General features: G+C 37.8%; 1 protein-coding gene and 1 pseudogene across 1 annotated transcript in view; one reads left to right on the top strand and one right to left on the bottom strand.

Annotated features, from left to right (window-relative positions):
- Positions 1–14,981, top strand: part of LOC125245430 — a 1,350,402-nt gene that overhangs the window by 626,100 nt on the left and 709,321 nt on the right.
- On the bottom strand, positions 14,713–14,830 carry LOC125250737 (annotated as a pseudogene).

Below are 14,981 nucleotides of genomic sequence, written 5' to 3' on the forward strand. Positions count from 1 at the left end.
AGGCATGTTATGCACAGAGTAGAACTGACCTAAATGGGCCTGTTTGGGCAGCTCAATTTCTTGGTGTGTAGGATTAAGTAGATGAACAACAGTGAGCCCGTTTTCAACATTAGAGAAGCTACGAGCAACAGCTAAATCTTTGTCAAATGACACATTTGGTTCTAGGATACCTTGAAAACCATGGAGCTGACTACCTGTTTCAGATACACATGCTACTGAGGCAGGAACAACAATCTCTGTCAAGGGTGGGGCTGAGACCTGTGAGAGCAAGAACACATTACAGCAAAAAGGCAATGCTTGGGAGGAACTGAGAAGAGAAATTTTTTCATTCTCGAACATGAAACCACTCAATTGAGGCACCATGTGTTTTGAAAAAGTCCCACCCAAGAAGGGCGTCCTGTCTAGAGTCTCTTACAACATACATGTCCATACTGAAAATGTGTGACCCAAGGCGTAATGTGACAGTTAATGAACCTAAAATGTCTAATTGATGTCCTTTCAGTGTGTGTGCCACCTGGAAACTTTTCAGTAAGGGCCGATGTTTCAGTGCAGGGATGCGTTGACGCAAGGCCTCACTAATGAGTGACAAACCAGCACCCGTGTCAAGGAAAACACTGACTTCTTGGTCCTTGATGAGTCCTTTTATGTATGGGGTCCAAACTGTGGAGTCCTCAGGTGTGACTGTGTTGTCGCTATGGGCCACTGACATTTGAACTAAAGATTGGCCCCCATCTCCAGCTACCATTCGTTTCCCGAACGGTGATATTCAGTGAAATGTACATGCCGCGAATGGGGTCGTTGTGGACTTGGAGAGCGATGTCTGTGATACTGCTCACCCCTCCGTCGATCTCTGTTTCCCTTTCAGATGGAGGTCATTGAGCTGCGCTGCAGGCATATTGGCAGACTCAGTTGTGAGGCTGTGTACCACGGCAGGCTGAGGTGCAGAGGAAAAGGCTCAGTGGCTGTGGAACGTGCCCTCTCACACCTACCAGCTACTTTAATTGCATCATCAATTGTAGCAACACCAAATTCGTACAGCTTATTTTGCAATGCAGGTTCCAGTCCAGCTATAAAACGTCGCAAAATTTCACCTTTAATGGCAGATTGTCCATAATCCGGAAAAGCTTGGTGAACAAGGTGGGTCAATTCAGCAGCATACACTTCTAATGGCTCATTACTCAGACGCGGTCTGGCATTCAAGTATGTTTGAAAAGTTCTTAGTAACTGTTTTTGGTCAAAAACTGCAGCCATTTTGCTACATGTACAGTCATAATCAGATTTTATGTTATCTGACAAACTATCCCAATAACTGAATGCAGCACCTGCCAATCTTGAAGGAAGTACTTTGGCCAGCTGAGGTTTGTCCATACTTGAGGTCTCGCAGCATACTTGAAAACGACGAGCCCATTGAGAAAAGCTTTCATTGCCATCCCCAGTGAAGTCTGGAGGTAAAACAGCTCTGAAGTGCACTTGTGGAGTTATTACATTGTCTTCTGCCATGTTTGAAAAAAAGTGCTGCCAATGCAGCATTGTACCAGTTCAGTCCAGTCTTTTATTGATAAAGATTATTTGCCAGTTAGGCTTATACTGTGACCTTTGTAGTATGCAAATAATGTAGATGAACACATAAAAGAAGTCTATTTTATAAGTCTCAGTGCTTTCTCCTTTTGTTTTTGGGCTATGTGCAGTTACCGAAGTTCGCCACAGGAAGGAGCAACGCGCACACGTTTCAGAAAATGTGAGCGCCGTCAAATCCTGGCAAAGAGCCAACTTCGAATCGTCGAGAAGCAGGCATTTTACTCTTTTTCACCAAAATAAAATGAAATAATCAAATAACTAAACATGAAAATAAAACTCACACGATGGTGAAAACAAAGCTGCTCTAAAGTTATAAATGTAGTCCGTCAGAATACAGTCCATGTAATTGAAAACGCTGCACGTTAAGCAAAAACCGTTTCAGTCTGAAATAACCCTTACAACAACTGATCCAGCATATATGAAGAATAGGCAGCGATTATCATATATTTTCGTCTTTGTCACCATACCAGTCCAACAGCAACTTCTCCAAAGATGCAGAAAACCACCACCACTGCCACCAATAAATATGTAAGGCATGGGGTTTAACTGTTCATGGGTTGATTTCAATAATGACGATGGACTTGAAATATTAACGGCTAATAACTTTTATTGAGCAGAGTGTTAGAACTGGGAAAAAGCAACACCTCACTTCGTGCCCGAACACTCTCCACTCTAGCTCCTCCCCTTCACATTACATCCTCCTCCTCGAGGACTCAACAGCACAATAAAAGTCCTTGATAGAAAATAATGTAAAACAAAAAAACAGATAGAATACAATGAACGTTAAACAAGCAACCTCACAGTAACTCAAAGGTGTTTAGGAGCCAGAGCGAACTTTCCCAAAAAGTTTGTTTTTGGCAAGCCGTTTTGAACTGTAAGGAACCCTGCATCGGCCCAAAAACGGACTCCGACGCCCCCGGGCGAAGGTTAACGCGTGTATGCCTTTTCAGCATCTCTATTAAGTTCATTTAATTTCACTCGCTTAATCTGACTCCAATTTCAAATGATTATTACTCTTAGGTTGTGTTTCCAATTAGAAATTAATCATTTGTTATGTATTAATTTAGATATTCGATTATTCTGATTACCTTATATCTTCAATTATTTTGTTCACTGCAGTCCTGGTATCGCTTTAGAAGAGTCACTTTGGCCAACTTGCTCTTCCCGGACACAAACTCGTCAGTCTGACCTTAAACATTGCATGCAGGGTAAATATCTACCTTTAAGTCGGTCGCACTCTGCTTACTCGTAACAAAAAGCATACTATTTTATATATTTACGAAAACTACAACTTATTTAAGGCAGTGATAGTCAGAAATCGAAATGGACTTAATTGACGTGCCCCATGCTCCATCTATTAAACCTTTCGTATGAACAATCCTGAACACAGATTTGAGGTAATACCTTCGCTTTGATCTACTAGAAATAATGGATTAAGAATAATACAGAATCAACCAAATATAACATTTTATTTGTCAAGTAAAAATATATCATGCTACTTACATTACAATTAGACAATTAGAAGCCAATTCAGAAATAATAAATGCATAACACCGATTACTCAAAGAAATGCATATATACACACAGTGATGCGTGAATGTCTTCAGACATTCACCTATCTCTGCATGGGGGTTCTGGTTACAGAAGGTCCCCCCGACTGCTTTGCACTTTACCTTTTATACCAGACCAGAACAAAAGGGTTGTAAATATTTACTACACCAACACCTGTTTTGGGGGAGAGGAGTGGGTTTTCACAAAAGGCACCACCCAAAAGAGGACAGAATTTTCCTAAGTTTTCAATCTTCTTCGTAATACCATTGACTGCTGTGAAATTGAGACCATTTTACCTATCGCACTGAGACAATTTAAATGATACATTAAATGAATGATGAAACATGAAAGGGAAAAACAATATATATACAAGTTACATTATACATGGAATATAAACTTTCAGTGACTTGAGGCAGGGGGAAGGAGAGTTTGTGTGTGTGTGGGGGGGGGGGGTTGCATACTGTAGATGTGTGGGGGCAAGGCGTTGTCCTATGCTATTCTTTTAAGATCTTCTCTCCAGATACGCTTTATTGCAGGATGCTTGATCTCAGTTTTCGTTTAGCAGGAAAATCAAGCCTTACAGAACTTCCAAAAAGAACTGAAAACAAACTTCGATTCGTCCTGAATTTGTTCAAAATGACGTCATATCAGTTCTTTCTTCGATTTCGTTTGAAGTATACCGGGGCCTTTAGTGGGAAAAAGTTCTCCCTCTCCTACTCAAGCACATGGTTGGGGGGAGGGCAGGCCCCGGCCCAAAGGCCCCTGCATTCGCTGTGTTGTCGGAGAAGTAAGAGAGTGGGAGGAGCATTGCATACCATCTTTAAGCTCTGGGAGAAGTCACACCCCTAAGTGTTGACCTGACCAATGAAATGGGTAGGATCTCAGAGTGGCAAAATTCCTCTATGGGGGCTTTTATGACCAAGCGTGAGTTAAAATGGCTGAGTTTTTGAAAAGTGTTACGACCCTGGTCTAGATCAGGGAAGCAGCATAAATAAAATGTTCTGGAAAAATCAGTTTCAACAATTTCTTTCTTTTTTATTTTTCTGTTTAGTTTCCATCACAAAGCCAAGAAAATAAATGAAGAAATTTCTTCAGGGCTGGGCAAGGCCAAAACAAGAAACAAAATGTCCACTAAACTAAACCCGAATTATTTCTAAATAAACCCTGTAAAAAAAAGAAAAAGAAAATACAGTGGTCCTTGTCTAACTTCCTGGCTAATTCAACAAAGGAGAAAAGATGTACACAAAACAAAAAAAGGCACCCAACCCCAACAGCTTCAGTAATCAAAGAAAATATTATGTATACAACATATACAAAGAATGGCAACACAACTGCCACAATAAAGAAACAAAAAGAATTATAATCAAACGAAAACAATATGGTCAAGAATCAAAATGAGAGTGCTTTACAGAAGTGAAGAAGAATTGGTGACAACTTAAAACAATGTACACGATTTAGATCTCACTGATCACAAGCCAACTATATCAATAACACTTCAGTAGCTACAACACGCCACGACCACTCTCCCCTCTGCCACGTCCGCATCCCGGGCTTTTTTTCAAAGGAATCCGTCTTGCCTATGTCCAATCAAGGCGGAGCTACCTGAGAGCGCTCGAGAGAGAGAGAAGCACGCGCACGCACGTCTCCACACACAGGGAAAAAGGGGGAGGAAAAACAACAATACGTCTTCTGCTGTAACAAAAGGAACTATTAAAGATTCTTGTAATACTGATGTATCAACATATCGTATACAGAAGCATTTAAATATGCTAGATACGAACCCATAGACACTAAACATGGCGTAATTGAAGTTCCCTTAAATGTATCATAAAACATGTGAATACACTGTGAGTACAATACAATAACAGTAATAATGGATACCACTTCCTGGGGATGTGCATGTTCATTTATAGAACAGTCTGTCTATAACTTAATGCAGGAAAGTCTGTGTTCTGTGGGAAAAATGCAGGAAAGATGCAGGTTTTCTGTGTCTTTGTCTCTGCTTCTCCATGTGCAACACACACATATTTCAGGGCAATAAAACTAAGGCTGGTCTTCTCAGGGGATGGGGACAGACCCCAGAGTAAATAATTTTTTGTTTTAAATAATTATTTGTTTAACATAACAAATAATTGTGTCTGATTTGTCTCAGTCGTTACAACAGTAAAAGTTGTGCAGTTGTGCTTTCATGTTAAACATTTATTTGTTTATTTAACTTCTAAACAAGGTGATATAAAGATAAAAAATTATGTAATCAAATTACAGCAAGAGCAAACAAGTGACTCCTTTTGAATAGCTCTCGCGGTTCTCTAATCTCAATCTCGTTCTCGAGTCAAGAATCGGTTGCAACTAGGGCTGTAACGATTCATTAATTTTCTCGATGCATCGATTACAAATCCTGCCGATGCACAGGCATCGATCTTGAAACATGGATTTTGAATCGTGAATCGTTTGTTTCTGTCAATTTTTGATTATAAAAAAAATGAATTATTTTTATAACAATGCATAATGTTAAAAAAAATGAATATAAACCAAATTAGTGGCATCTGCATAGTCAAGTGCAACCTCACTACAGTGTCGCAGAGGATTACGTCACTACTCTCCAATTTACGCCTGTTTTCTGTCATTCGCATAAACGCAGCACTATGGAGGGCAATGAAGAGGAAATTTGCAAGGTATCAGCCAACATGAGGTCAAAGGTTTGGGAATACTTCGGTTTTCACAAAAAACAAAAAAACAAAAAAAAAAACAGGAAAGATTAGTAAGTCAGTCGCAGTTTGCAGACAATGTAAATGCGATTTAAATTATTTTGGAAATACAACTAACCTCAGTAACCATCTGCGCAGACGATACACAAATACCTGCAGCTGCGTCTACGGTAGGGTCAGACTTGAAGTACTAACCTATTTGGTCTAACGAGTCTTCCCGAAAACTTCCTTTGTGCAAAAACAATAACGGCATCGATTGCAAGATTTATTTCTAAAGATATACAGCCTTATTGTGTGGTGGACAGGGCCTGAAATTAACACCCGCCAACCCGCCAAATGCGGGTAGATTTCAGCTGTGGCGGGTAAGACAGCCACTCCCGCTAGCCACTTTGGCGGGTTGAATATAATTTCAGTTTACAGCCAAATGATCGTCGAAGATCGTCGTAGCACAAAATTACAATCCAATCACACAATTCGTTATTTACGTGCAGTTAGCGAAGGAGGGATAGGTGGAATTGCGCTGAATGACACACTCTCTCTGTCGCGCGCGATCAGTTCTCCTCGCGCCTGAATAGTCAAATACACGTGCACACAGATGTCTAAATGTCCATCGTGTGGAGTATCTCGCGTGAATACAGTCGGTTATGGCTTAAGTGGACGTAAACAGGTGGGTAATAACTGAATATGCGTCAGTTACGTCCATGAATTCAGCAGCCCAATTAAATAGGCTTACCTGCCTGTCATTAATTTTAATCAAACAACAAAAGATGTTAAATAAATGTAGGCTATATGTTAAATAAACCTAGTGTATCTGAAAAAAGATTATTTTTAATTTACTATTGTTTTTGTAATTAGCTTCTTTGTTCTTTTATATAGCCTAACACAAATAACTTATAAAATGTCTCATATTAGCCCATGCTCATATTGTCCACCTCTTGCCCACCTGTACATACCAGCTGATATACAATGTAGTCTTGATTTGGGTGGTCAATCTGCATTTAAAAGTTTGAAAGGGTTTTAAATCTTCTAAATCAAGTAAAAATGACTCGAAATAATGTAATTTAAGCATAACAAAGAAAAAAAAACAACTTTAATCATATAAAATGTAATTTACCAACATCAAAATTGTGGCCAGTGAAAATGCTGAGTGGCTAGTAACTTTGGAAAAACCACTAGCCACAGTGGCTGGTGAGCAAAAAAGTTAATGTCAAGCCCTGGTGGTGGAGAACACTGGTTTCCGAGAAATGATAAACACTTTAGAACCAAGATACAAAAATACTCAGCCATCAGTTTTTCAGTAAAAAATGTATCCCAGAATTGTATCGGTCTACGAAAGAAGTGCTGCAGCTCGAGCTTTCTCAGTCTGCCCGTGTTGCCCTCACCACTGATTCTTGGACGTCCTGTTCGACAGAGTCATAAGTGACAATCACCGTACATCTAATTTCCATGAACTGGCAAATGCAGAGCTTCATTCTTCAAACAAGGACGCCCGCAATATGATTGTTGCAGGTAAAGCTGCTGGATTTACCCCCCACATCACTTGCTTTGCACACACCCTTAACCTGGTGTCTCAGAAGGCCATGAAAGTTAACAGTGCAGAGCAATTGTTGGGCAAAGTAAGACATATTGTCTCTTTTTCCACCAAAGTTCCACTGCTACATGCGCTTTAAAAGAGAAAGAGCAAATTCTTGGCTTGTCGTTACACAAACTTATACCAGGACATTTGCACTAGGTGGAACAGTTCCGTGGAGCGTTCTTGAGCATTTCTTAAACCAACAAACCGCAATCTTGGCAACACTTATGTGAAAGAATTTGCGGAGGGGAACAGAAGTACACACTCTCTCAGAAGTGGACATCAGTAATGCTGAGGACATTGTGAAAGTGAAGCACACATTAGGTTCGCTACTACTATGATGTGTGAAGAACAACAACCAACCGTGTCAGTGATTGTGAAAATATATTTTCTTGTTTTTCCATTAAAATATTTAGACTTTTATCAATTATTTAAATTTTCTCTTTCCTCATTTGGTGCATGAATGTTACATATTGTTATTTCTCCTTCTTTTCTTTCAACCTTAATTGTCCACCAATGTCCTTCCTATATTATCTGTGAATATAACTGTTGCTTTTTGTATTGTACCTCTTCTAATTAAATTCGCTACTCCTTTTTTCCTATTTGGATTATTGCAAAAAAATTATCCATCTCATATTTTCTTAAAACCATTAATTACTTCATCATTCCGTCCTGTCTCTTGTATACCGATTATATCACTCTTCATTGTCAAATAATTTACATTTTCAAATTTAGTCTTAATTGACAATCCCCTTACATTAATAGAAACTATGCTTAATTGACTCATAAACAAACCTAAAGAAAAATGAAAACAAGCAAAAAACCACATCACTTTTGTTCAGTCTCTTTCAAAACAGCTTCTCTTGAACCAGTCATTTCAGCTTTTTTTTCTTTTTTCTTTAGATTCTCTTCGTATCCTTTGTTTTTCCGTTACCTTTCAGTGTTAATTGTTTTCAATTTTCTCCCCCCAATCAAAATATATAAAACTTCAAAACCAGTCCATGTTTTGACAGTATATGAAATATTCCTCATTATACATTCCTCAAACATTTTTTGTTTTTCCCCTTCATGTTAAAATAATCATATAAAACTTTCACTTCATCACTCAGAATCTGCTTATAAAGTACAATTATTGGAAGTTCTTTTTTCTTTTTGTTTCATAATGTTCCTTCTCCATTTTGCAAATCTAGCTACTGTTAACATTAAGTTAAGAGCATATAAAAGCAATGTTTCCCATTCTTCCAAAATTAACTTTTCATCGAATAAAAGTCATGTACCCTCTTTTTTTTTTAACATTTTCATAAAATCATCCAACAATTTACAATTTTAAAACAAATAGAGCACACACTGTAAAAAAAATATTTTATGGTGAAGTAAATACTACAGAAAAAAAAACAAATGTAATTTTTTACATGAAACAGTTATAGTTCAAGCAAGAATTAAAAAAACTAAGTAAATTCTATATTAGTACTCAAATTAAGCTTGTAGAAATTTAAAGCGTAAATATCAACAGTATAAAATTAAGTAAAACTACTCAACTTTTCTGATACTGGTGTTCCCATCATGCACTGGTCCTTGAATAATTAATGAGGTTGATTTTTTTGCTGTTTTTCAGCAGTTTTTACACTGTTTTATCATTGCTTTTGTGGTTATATTTAGTAACTTGCCATTTTGTGATATTTGGAGTTACTCAAAATGGCATATTCACACTCAAAACGATCCATCGAATGTTACCGTCATTGTGTATTGTGTATTGTGTACCAAGTACTGAGGTCTCTGTGTTCAGGTGCTGTGTTTTTTCTATTGTATTATTTACTTAGATATTTCTAAGTAAAGCATACACTTCAAAAGCATGGTTTAATTCAGTGTTATATTGTTTGAGTAAAATGTATTTGCAAAAGAAAGTTCAACAAAGTAGAAATTACTTCAACAAAGTAGAAATTAAAATCTAATTTTCTAAAGTTGGACTCTTAAATTTCACTCCCACATTTTTCCATATGTTTGATGCATCAAAATGATCAAACTTCTTTCCCCAATATTCAATAGCTTTAGGTTTCACAAACACAGGCTTACATAAACAATTACAAAACATCTTAATAGGACAAGCATTAAAAGTAACCTTTTCATATGTTATTTTTAAGAACACTTCTGGTTTTCCATCCTCTTTTTCATTCCTCTCAATACTTTTTATCCAGTCTGCTGGCACTTCTTTTAGTTTTGTATATTGCTCTTCAATTATTGAAAAGTTTTCTATATCTTCATTATCATCCAGTATGTCTTTAATTGCTAAAAATCCAGGTTTTACTTCATATAAAATGTCCTTCACTTGTCTAAAATCTGAATTAAACCAATTCTTATAAAACATGTGTCTTTGCTTTTAATATTATGATTTAAAAATGAGGGTTCTGCAAGTAATGTTTTCGACCTTTAAAGGGGTGGTTCATTGCGATTTCACTTTTTTAACTTTAGTTAGAGTGTAATGTTGCTGCTTGAGCATAAACAGTATCTGCAAAGCAAAAACGACCAGTTTGGACAACAAGCTTCTTCCCGGGTTGGTGACATCATAAACCCTGCACAACACGCCCCCGGGAACACGCAACAAAGTGGGCGAGGCCATGTCGCGCAGCATAATGGAAGCGGAAGAGTTGTGTACACTGGACATGAGCGACGCGTCAAAAGATAATAGAGCCCATTATAATACAGTAATCAGTGATATTGTCTGCACTGGATAAGGCGCTGAAGACAGCTTCCAGAATCTGCACGAGTTCAATGCTGGAGTTGCACAAAGGCTATTACTGAAGGAAGCAGTTCCCACTTTAAAAGCAGAAGCTGCTGTTTATTGGTTCCAAACTGTAAGTATGTTTTATTGTTTGTACATGTCTTTTAAATGTATAGTTCTGTTGCTATTTTTTTTTGGTTGCATCAAGGATGTAACGTTAAACAAAGACCAATGCATTTTTGCTTTGTTAGCCAGTTAGTTAAATTCTGTTGCATACTTCAATAAACACTTACAAACTTCTATGTTCATAGACAAACATGTTCATAGACAAACAGTTGTTCTCTTCAGCTTAAGGCTATTGTTATTAATAATTTATTGATTTATCAATTTACATGTGTTTTAAATATTACATAATACTGATATTAATAAAGTAAATATATATTTTGTTTGTAGGTTGGGGGTTTCAATAGAAATGTATGAAATTATACAATATAAAACTTTAAAGGCCGTTTTCTCAAAATGAGTTTTTTTCTCACATTCAGAGTCAGATATATCCACTTCAGTAGCACCTACAAGCACCAACTTTTCCAGACATATACATAACTATATTCTGAAGGCTTTTACAGAGGGATTTGTTGATATATCATTCCTATCCTGTGTTATAGGTCCTATAGGTGTTACTCAAAAAACATGGCGAAAATAGATTTTTTAAGGCTATTGTCAGTATTCTCTAATTTACTAAAGCACAAAATAAGAATCCCCTCTGTAAAAGCCCTTTCATCTAATATGTCAACAAATAGAACCAAGAATTTTAAACCTGGACCTTTTCAATTTCCAGATTTTGTTTTTGGAAATGTATACAAATGAGCAATATAAGTATATAAGGCCTCATTTGCATATTAAAACATAAATTTACACACAACGTGTAATACTCTTTTTTCTTATGTTTATGCCAGTAATAAACTGGAGAAGTTTCACTGTGATATCTTCTAATTTAAAAAAAAAATCCCTATTCACCTGTAGTGTCTCGCCTTAAATATGCTAGAGAGCTTGAAACTTAATATAGAAAGACCTTCCCACTGTCCATGGTAGGGCGCGTGAACGCAATCAAGATGGTGACATTGCCCAGATTTCTGTACCTTTTTCAAAACCTGCCAGTTTCCCTGCCCAAAAGTTTTTTTAAAGCTTTGGATTCGACTATATTGCCATTTGTGTGGGGCTTTAAAGCACATCGTATTTCTAAACTACATGTATGTAAACCAAGGTCACTGGGCGGATTAGGCTTTCCAAACTTCCAGCATTATTATTGGGCTGCAAACTGCAGAGCCTTATCATATTGGAAAAAATCTCACCTTGCAGGGCCTGTAGGTGACATTCCTTCTTGGCTTGCCATTGAACAGAATGTTACAAACCACTCTCTTTCCTCTCTGCTTTTTGCGGCACCTGCGTCACTCATAACAGTGGCCAGCACAAACTTCATACTTTGCAGCTCTTTTAAAGTATGGTGTCAGGTCCGGAAAGCATTTAAGTTGCCTCCTACTGCTCCTCATGTCCTATTGCTTGCAATCATGCCTTTAAGCCATCACTTACAGACTCCACATTTTCGGTCTGGTCCAGTAAAGGAATGATCACCGTGAGAGACTTATACGTGGATGGTAAATTTGCCACATTTTCCCAGCTCAAAAAGAAATACAATCTTCCACCATCACATTTTTTTAGATACCTACACTACTCACAGACGAAAATGAGATATATAATTTACTTTCTGCCTCTCCTGATGCCTCTAATTTGATTTCCTGTTTTATGGATGTCTTCACTAGTCAGCTCAACATATCTGCTTTACATCTGAAAGATTCCTGGGAAAAGGATTTAGGTATTCAGATAACTGACGAGGACTGGTTAGAGTCTATCAAGGTCATAAATACATGTTCTATTAATTCAAGGCACCAACTAATTCAATATAAAGTAGTACATAAGCTTCATTATTCTAGGATTAAGCTTAACAAATTCTACCCCTCAATCTCTCTCCTGACCCAGCAATTGCTGTTTTCGGCTGGTCTGACTCTCTTCATGGCATAGGCCATCAAATTCGAAAAGCTGTCCAATATGGAATGGTGGTAGCTAAAAAAAAAAAATCATCATTTGTCTATGGAAAAAGGCATCAAAACCACTTTTTAAATCTTGGCTCTCTGAACTTTCCACTACTTTACATTTGGAGAGACTCGGACACATACTCTCTGGTAATATTGCTGGCTTTGAGACCACCTGGGAACCCTTTCTTAAACATCTATCAAATGTCAAGGATAACAGTTTAAAGGTTTGACCCATTTATTATTCACATGATCACCATATTGCCCTTGTACACTGACCTAGAAATGTATAACATTATAGGAAATATGTATAAAACTGAAGGAACTGATGTAATTCAAGGTTGTAAAATCATTCAAAATGTTTTTTGTTTGTTTTTTTTCTCCCTCTTTCTTGTCATTGTCTATGTTGTCTTAATGCCCAAATAAAAACAATATTAAAAAAAAAAATTCCTTCATATTTTGTCTGAACTACCATACATTTCCCCATCTTGCCTTTATACACAATTTTACTCACTTTAAAAACATCATCCTTCATTAAAAAAGCCGCACCTCTCCTAAACCTCCCATCTCCATTATTATATAAAATACCTCCACCCTCCATCTCTCTCCAGTTCGTTTCTTGTGGTGAAATATCTTCCCTTTTACATTTCCAAATTTTCCCATGTCCAACAGTCCCCTTACGTTAAAAGTAACACAACTTAAAACCATTAAAAGAAAGAAAAATAAATACTTAAAAACCATTATTCACCATTGTCTCCCTCCAGGCCCCTTAATACATCATATTTGTTAACTTTTGTCATAATCTTTTTTCTTGCACCTTCCAAATTTGGTTTTACCTTCAATGCTCTCCTTCTTTTTTGTCCTCTCCCCTCTTTGTGTATGTTGTCCATCTTTATTTCTTCCTCACTGTCCTTTTCTTTATTTTAATCCATCCTTCCTTGTCCATCTCTCTCCACGTCCTCCAGAAAAGTATTAAAACTGTTCGATATCTCCATTTCTGTCTATTGAGTGTCCCCTTTCCTCGCATTTATAGCATGTGAAGTTTGGGCAGTCCTTCAGCAGGTGATCCTGGCTCATGCACAGGCTATAAGTGATCACTTGATGGCTGTGAATCACCCGGAAGTACTGTGGCCCTTCGGCTGTCTCTAGCCTTGTGCTATAATGGCAAGGATGCCATTTCCTTGGGGAACCGGACCTTTAGGAACCTTGTTCCGTCTTCAACACCAGTGCCCGGGTAGCATCTTCTTTTAATTTTAGTCATGGTATCAACTCCCCATCCCTCCAGTTTTCGTCTGCAGCCAAGAGTGGGCTATTTATAATATTACCACAATAGTCAAGTAAAACAAAAAGCTTACAGCACCTGGTGTTCCCAGGCGGTCTCCCTTCCAAATACTAACCAGGCCCGTCCCTGCTTAGCTTCTGAGAACAGAGGAGATCGGAACACTCACATCTTACCATCACCTTTTTGCAATCCAGGCACTTAACAGCATCACAGTCCCTTGCAAAATGTCCCTGTTCATCGCACTGAAAGCACTTGAACTCTGGGCAATCCTTAAACACATGTCATGGATTCATGCACAATCGACAGGTTTTAACCTGATAATCATGCATGATCCAGAAGTACTGGGATCCTTCCTCTGTGTCAAATTTTGTGCTGTATGGCAAGTATATTACCTCCTTTGGGAATTTCACCCTTAGGTACCTTGTACCATCCACATTGTCTGTGCCCGGATACATTCTTCTTTTGATCTCCGATGCAGGTGTTACTCCCCAATTGTGTAATTTTTCTAAAATATCAGAGTCGTCAATGTAGGCCGGCAAATGTATGAATTAAACCACATACTCTCTCGTTTGTAATTTTCTTATCTCTCACAGTTTTCCTTTAATCATCAGCTGTTCCTTCAAGTCCTACCATACATCTGTGTTCGATAGTGTAATTTCATATTCCTTTCCATGTCTCGGTCTCACTGCCAGAATCTTCCCTCCTCCAACTTTTTCATTCACTGCTTTGATTATAACTTCAGCCCTCAATCTCTCAATTCTGTTAAATCCACAATCATTGTAGCCTCCTTTGAATAAATCTTATTATAATCCATTCGTGAGTGTCCAAATCGTTGTCTTTTATTCGTTCATTTGTCCAGTAGCCCTCGTTTTTTTCCCTGCCATATCCATGTCTTTGCCTTGTAATCCGTCCATTATTTAAACAAAAATACTCCCCAGACAGCAAGCAGCTGCTGGGAAGTGAATAGAACTCAACAAAATAAAAAAAGCAAAATAAAGAATAAACATAACTCAACTCAAGTTTCTTTGTTTAAACAAAACAAAAAACAAATATAAAATAATGGTGTGCCTCTATCCAATTGCTAAACTGCAAACTGCCACGTCACTTCCTGTTCACTCAACAGCGTGCTCAGAGTTGTATGGCCGTAAGCGAAATCTGCAGCAAAGAGTGGGCTATTTAAAATGTTAGCACAATAGTGAAGTGAAACAAAAAGCTTACAGCACCTGGTATTTCCAGGGGGTCTCCCATCCAAGTACTTACCAGGCCCGACCCTGCTTAGCTTCCAAGATAAGACGAGATCAGCGTGCTCAGAGTGGTATGGCCGTAAGCGAAATCTGCAGCCAAGAGTGGGCTATTTAAAATATTAACACAGTAGTGAAGTAAAACAAAAAGCTTACAGTGTCCAGATCTTTACATTCAAAAAAATATATGCATCAATGTTTCTGGCTCTGTCTCACATATGGCACACTCTCTATTCACA

Source organism: Megalobrama amblycephala, linkage group LG1, assembly GCF_018812025.1.
Source record: "Megalobrama amblycephala isolate DHTTF-2021 linkage group LG1, ASM1881202v1, whole genome shotgun sequence".
NCBI lineage: Eukaryota > Metazoa > Chordata > Actinopteri > Cypriniformes > Xenocyprididae > Megalobrama > Megalobrama amblycephala.